Source organism: Glossina fuscipes, unplaced genomic scaffold (assembly GCF_014805625.2).
Source record: "Glossina fuscipes isolate IAEA_lab_2018 unplaced genomic scaffold, Yale_Gfus_2 303, whole genome shotgun sequence".
NCBI lineage: Eukaryota > Metazoa > Arthropoda > Insecta > Diptera > Glossinidae > Glossina > Glossina fuscipes.
Window position 1 is genome coordinate 961,823 of NW_023998646.1, and position 6,383 is coordinate 968,205.

Below are 6,383 nucleotides of genomic sequence, written 5' to 3' on the forward strand. Positions count from 1 at the left end.
AGCCATATTAGTTAAAAAATAGAAAGAAATGAAAATACACGCAAGGTGGCAATGTAAAACAATACCAAGGTATATAACGAAATCTTGCCTTTTTTCATAAAACAAATGTTCTCCGGGTTCCCATCATTGGAAACTAATTTCAACATTTTCCTAGCACATGGTATATTAAGTTTGTGCGGACTTATGTAATACTCAGAAGCGCTTAATATAGACACACCTATTATTACACCGATCAATTCAGGATCATTCTCTAAATCGATCGACGTGTTCCGTATTCTATTTGGACCGGTTGCGGCAATTTCTGAACCACCTCTCATATAACGTGAACTAAAGTTCATACGACAAAAAGGTCCAATTTTCAGTGCTTCATAATGAAGATTAGATCATAATAGTAATTCAGGATGAAAAATTAACAGATTTTTTGGACCATCTCAGTCTACTTTTTCGATTCTGCCTACGTAAGGATAAACTTGTACTAGGTTGCTTGAAAAATACGCGTTTATATAGAAACAGGATATAATTTGTGTGCTCTATAATAAAAATAAGAACTGTTGTGTGACTATAATGTTCTTACTTTTTTTCACCATAAAATATTAAATATTAAGCCTTTCACTGAATCGATTACTACTCATGAGATATCTTATATGGAGTCGGGCCAAGTAATAGACCCATGTGGTTCAAATTATGTGCTGCCGATTTAGATAATACTTAAGGTTAAAGGCTCAACCCAGTTATGGTTAAAGCTATAAAATTAATTTATGCGCTTAGCAACAAGCAAAAAGAAAATCATATACTCATCTAGCCATTACACGTCTTCAGCTAACATACATCAACTACAATTGCACTACGTGAACAATTAACTAATTACAGCGGACATGCCAAAGCTTAGCAAAAACACAATATATTGTCTGGTCCAAGCGTCACAACACAACAATGACTATCGGCTTTTTAGGATTACATAGGCACAACAGCTGTTAAATACACTCTCATCTTTGTCAAATCATAACCGTCAATTAATTATCACGTAACTATTGATTGTTCAACGAATCGAAAAGAAAAAATTAAGAAGGTTAAATTTGTGAAAGGTAAATAAAGTATTATTAAAAGTTAATAAATAATCGTTTTGTTTTAATCAGTATATACATATTAGGCAGAGTGCTTCGAAACATCATATTATAGCGGTGCTTTAAGGACGGCATGCATACCGCGGTGGTCCGTTCTGTTTGAAGATGAATTAAGTAATATAAAAAAACTTTCTACTCAATTTCATTAATAAGGTATTCCATAATTGAAATAAATATATGCGTACATATAATGCGTAAATAATATACAAATAAAAATAAAAAAAAATGAAATTAAAAAAATAGAGTGGAAACATGAAAGATTTAATAAAGTTATCACCCTCGAAATCACTTGAGATCTGGCGGAAGAGAAAATCGAGCTTTTTCCTTTTGAGCTTTATTACCTTGACGTTGAACGACCGATTCTCGATTTTCTCCCTTAATGATTGGTTTTGCTCGCTTAATAATTCTCGGATGGTTTTTTAAAAGCTTTCTCCATCGATTCATTATCGATTTGCTTCGACAGCAAATCGCGTGTGTCAAATGACGCGTTGTCTCCTTCGCCTTCACTGTGCCCGCTCCGCTTCTTAGCTGGTGTTAGCATAACGTCCTCAGACATTACGTCTATTATATTATTACACAGAAGCTTCTAAACACAAAGCAATTAAAAACAAGCAGAAAATTGCACACTAAAAGTTTACTTAATCTATTGACGCAGAGCAAAGCCACCAGTGTACCACCATGCACTAAATATCTCAAAAGTTTCACATTTCATCTTAATGAATTTAAATGCATTCATCTTATAGAATTAGCTACACGAGTAAAAATAAAGCCTACATTTAGCTGAAATAGATCGAAATGAAAAACAAATGACAATACATACAAGGTGGCAATGTAAAATAATACCACTACATGATAGAATCGAATCTACATTATGAAACATTGGTAAACATGTCAAAATTAAGCAGAGTTAAACATCAAAACATTATTAAAGCTTATTAAACATCATTAAGCATTATTAAACACTATGAACTATGTCAAAAGTAAGCAGAGTTAAATATGAAAACTTCAACTGTACATATTTTTGGGGCTTCTTCATTTTATAAAACTAAAATGTCAGTTTTGCTTTTTACTTCCTGTGAAATTTCTGTTATTACGAAAAACATTTTTTGTATTAAATCAATAAGAAAATTTAAACTGAAAAAATTTATGTATTGGAAATAAAATATGAGCAAACAGCTTGACGATCCTGCCTGTGAACAAATCAGTGGAAAACAGCAAATATGTGTGTATTCATCTTCGAAAATAATTGAGTGAAACATATTTAAATATTGCTGAACGGAAATCAAATTCAAAAACCAGCAGAAGAATAGTTAGATTTATTTCTATATAGTAAACAAGATTTGAAAATAACATAATCAATGATACACATCGTCAATTATTACAAACAGTAACGTGTAAAGGAAGAGGTCGCCTTGTATCCAGTGGAAAATAAAGAAAGAACAGCATTCACCCACACAAACAAATACAACAAATTTAGACTGTCTTAAGAGGGACACATTCCATCAGCGAGAGTAAGACTGAGGACAGGAGGCAGAAAGCCGTCTGAATTTTACAGGATACTCCAACTTCTCTCCGCTTCAAATCTTTCAGCTGACGTATTAAAAAAACTCTGGTTTACAAGGTTGCCAAAAAATTTAAATGCTATGTTGGCCAGTTCAGATCATTTGCTTACTGAGGGGTTAACAAAGATTGCCGACAATATTTGGGAAGTAAACCAAGAGAATGAAATTGCGTCACTTTCACACAACAGCAACATTCTGCAAACATTCCAAAACTTTACAACAATCACAACACTATGCAAGAATTTGCACAAGTTACGTTTGCAGCGTAATGTTTGCTATAAAGAAACGGAATATCTATAGGGAATATCTTAATCATAGATAATCCCGCGCTCCTTGTAAAAACATGTCGATTTAGGTCGTCCTCGCGACATCTGCTAAGAACAATCCGGACTTGCTTTGCAAGTACCATTACCGTTTCGGAATTGTGATCGTTTAGAGATTGTGAAAAACGTTTCAATCCCGTTGTGTCGACGACGCGCAAGAGGATTCACCTCTGTTAACGTCATCTCTTCATCCGCGATAAAAATTGGCATATAACATTTTTTTTTAATAGCGGTGCGGAAGTTTCCGTACTTCCGGCGAATAGGTTTGATTACAACGTGGCGTCTGATATTATTTTAGCTGCAGATCATAAAACAAATATTAAACATAACGGGAAAAGTGATATAATATCTACGTAGAAATGTACTTTTTATATTTATTATAGTTGATATTCCCAAAGCTAGCATTGGAGCTGATTTTTTAGGGAAATTTGGTCTACTAATTGATGTTAAACCAAAACAATAAGTTGATCCATTAAAAAGTTTGTCAATAAATGGACTCACTGTTCAATGCAACATTCCATCTTCCAAACTTTTCGGAGTAGAAAATCTATGTGCTAGATTACTCAAAGAATTTACGAGTTTAACGCAAGAACCTGACTCTTCCAGTCCAACCGACCACACCATTGTCTACAGATTGATAAGTAGAACCCTACGTCCATTTTCCAAGCCCAGACGTCTTGATCCTATTGAAAATAATTTAGCCAAGGCCGAATTCGAGTTTTTAGTCCAATCCGGTACTTGCAGACTGCCTCATTCATCAACAGTCTCGCCTTTACATCTGGTAGCCAAGAAGAGCCCTAATGATTAGCACCCTCGTTGTGATTACAGACGTCTAAATGTAATAACAGTTCCAGATAAGTGTCCACTTCCAGATTCCGATGGTAGGAGGAGATATATTTAAAACGACAATCATTACCCCATATGGAATGTAAGAATTCGTACGTAAGTCTTTTGGACCTAGAAATTCTTCGCAAACATTTCAAAGGTTAGTAAATGAAGTATTTGATGGATTACATTTCGTAGTTTAGTAGTGACGGAGACGAACATCTAAAACACCTCAGAATCGTGCTCGCAAGGTTAGAAAAGCCTACTAAATGCATTTTTGGCATAAGTGACAAAGACTTGCTTGGACACAACATATCTGCAACAGGTCTACATTCGTCTGAAGAGTAAATCACAGCTATTCGTATGTTCGAAAAACCATATATGTATGATAAAATATGAGGAAATAGCGACAGTTGGTGACTTAAAGTATTTATAAACGTCAGCTTTGCTTCTTCTTTATTGTCATAGATTTTTCTCTAGATTTTTTAAAAATAAACGTGAACGAATGATTTTTAATAATTAAAAATGAACGGATATTGAGTCAACCTTACTGTAGGTGGCAATAGGCTATTACCTAGGCGCAGAGTGTCGCAGGATCTCAAAAAATTCGAAAGAGTCTGTATAACACGTTGGAAAATATTAGAGATCGATTTGGCAAAGAACTAAGACGGGTGCAGGAAAATCCCACCAATTGGGATTTGTTTTCTTATTTGCTTTTTCTAAATGACCGTTATAAACAAGGATATTAAACATTATCATGGCATCTTTCAAAAATATACATGATAATAATTTCACAAGATCTGGAATGTACATCGTTTACACTATCTGGAAGACAACGGCCTAAACGGTAACCTTGCAGACAATTCCGGCAAAAAACGTACTAAAATTTTTCAATATTTGCTTAAAAATGAAAGAATATATCTTACTCCACGTCCGTTTTGACAGGTAACCTTCCTGCAATCAGGGTCCACCAACAAACTCATCCCACATTCCGGCTGTGCACACAAAACGCCACCGGCCTACAGCACATATTCTTCTGTAGCAAATGTTGGTATCCATCGTATTCTTCACGCATCAATAACTTGAAATGAGTTCTCATAACCAGCGGGACGACAGAGTTTAAGTAACGTCTGGATGCGGCATAAATTGTCGTTCTAATAACAGTGAGCGACAACAGTGCAAAAAACAATCAAGGCATGTAACATTTTTTGAAACAGCAAAAACTTCAGAATTTTTTTTTTTTCATTAAAGTAGGATTTCTGTTCCATGTTTACCTTATATCAGTACAGGCTAAGCAGGGAACTCCTTTAATATTCATTTTGACTAAATTTAATAGAGCTGCAAAGTCTTTTTCTCCGCCAGAAAAACGTTCGGCGCACTTAAAACAGAATTCTGCACACGGCGGATCGCCGTCATTAAAAATTGAAATAATATTCCTCAAATAGCAAAACATGAGTACCATTAGTACTATAATATTACTTGGCACGAATTTGCACACCACCCTTGAGGTACCGTGATAGGCGCGATGCCAATTGTTTTGAACGGCTGGCTCCCCTTTAGGCGTATACCATTAAAAATTTAAGTTCACTGTTAGTGTGCTGATATCTGTAAAAGAAAAGGTTGTAATTTCGTATATAAAGATAACCACAAGCTTACCATTGACCAATAGAAGCATCGCATGCGTATGCTTGTGTGATAGTCAGACAATCTTGCGCAATGAGGCGGTAATGGGCGGCATTTGATTGGGAGCGGCAGTCAACGGGGAATACATGTCTCTTTATACAACACTGAATAGAAATAAGGGTAAAATAGAGATAAACACAAATAGGATAAACACAAATAGAGATAAACACAAATGTGATAAACACAAACTTACAATTCGAGGAGAGCGAACCATTTTCATGATGCTGAGGCGGTGACCGGTGATTTTAATTTAAAATAGAATAATAATAAGCAATTTATAAATTTATCTACATAATATATATAATATACCTTAGGATGGGGAAGCAATCGTCTTCGATGAAATATACAACTTGCTGCTGATTGTTTTTTAATCTAAAAATGGAATAAAATTATATGAATACATGTTAGATATTGAAATATATCTTAATACATTTATCTTGCAATGGCGCTACGTTGATGTCCTGACGCTCCCTGAAGTTTCTTCCTGTCAGTAGCATAAAGAGTAAGTATTCGAATACATTTATTCGGTGGATACAGCCATTACTGCAGGAACCTGACGCCCTGAAGAAAGCAAGCCGTGCCATCAGCACGGAAGGACCTCTGTATGCATTGTTTCAGCCAAGTGTTTTCTTTTTAATTATACCTTGTAGTCTTGCCTTTTGTGTAGTTTGTACGAAATTTTTGGGGGAATTTATCGTTTTATTTTCTTTGGAACCATTTCGTGAATATCACTTGACCATTTTTTCAGCAACTACGCACAGATGAATGGCGTTTTTGATTTAACATCGTGCTCCGTGCATAACAACTGATAAAATTTTTTGCTTAATATGGGGTCGTTTGGCTATCCACGAAAAGATTTGCTTCGC

The 6,383-nt window shown here is 35.0% G+C and overlaps 1 long non-coding RNA gene across 2 annotated transcripts; it reads left to right on the forward strand.

Moving 5' to 3' along the window:
* Positions 1-999: 999 nt before the first annotated feature.
* Positions 1,000-5,736, forward strand: LOC119642990. Of its 2 annotated transcripts, XR_005248185.1 has the most exons (4): positions 1,000-1,085; positions 1,151-4,260; positions 4,315-4,711; positions 4,780-5,736. It is a non-coding gene; the product is annotated as an uncharacterized LOC119642990 (long non-coding RNA). The 2 variants fall into 2 exon arrangements; XR_005248184.1 differs by having other exon boundaries at positions 1,151-4,711.
* Positions 5,737-6,383: the final 647 nt, after the last annotated feature.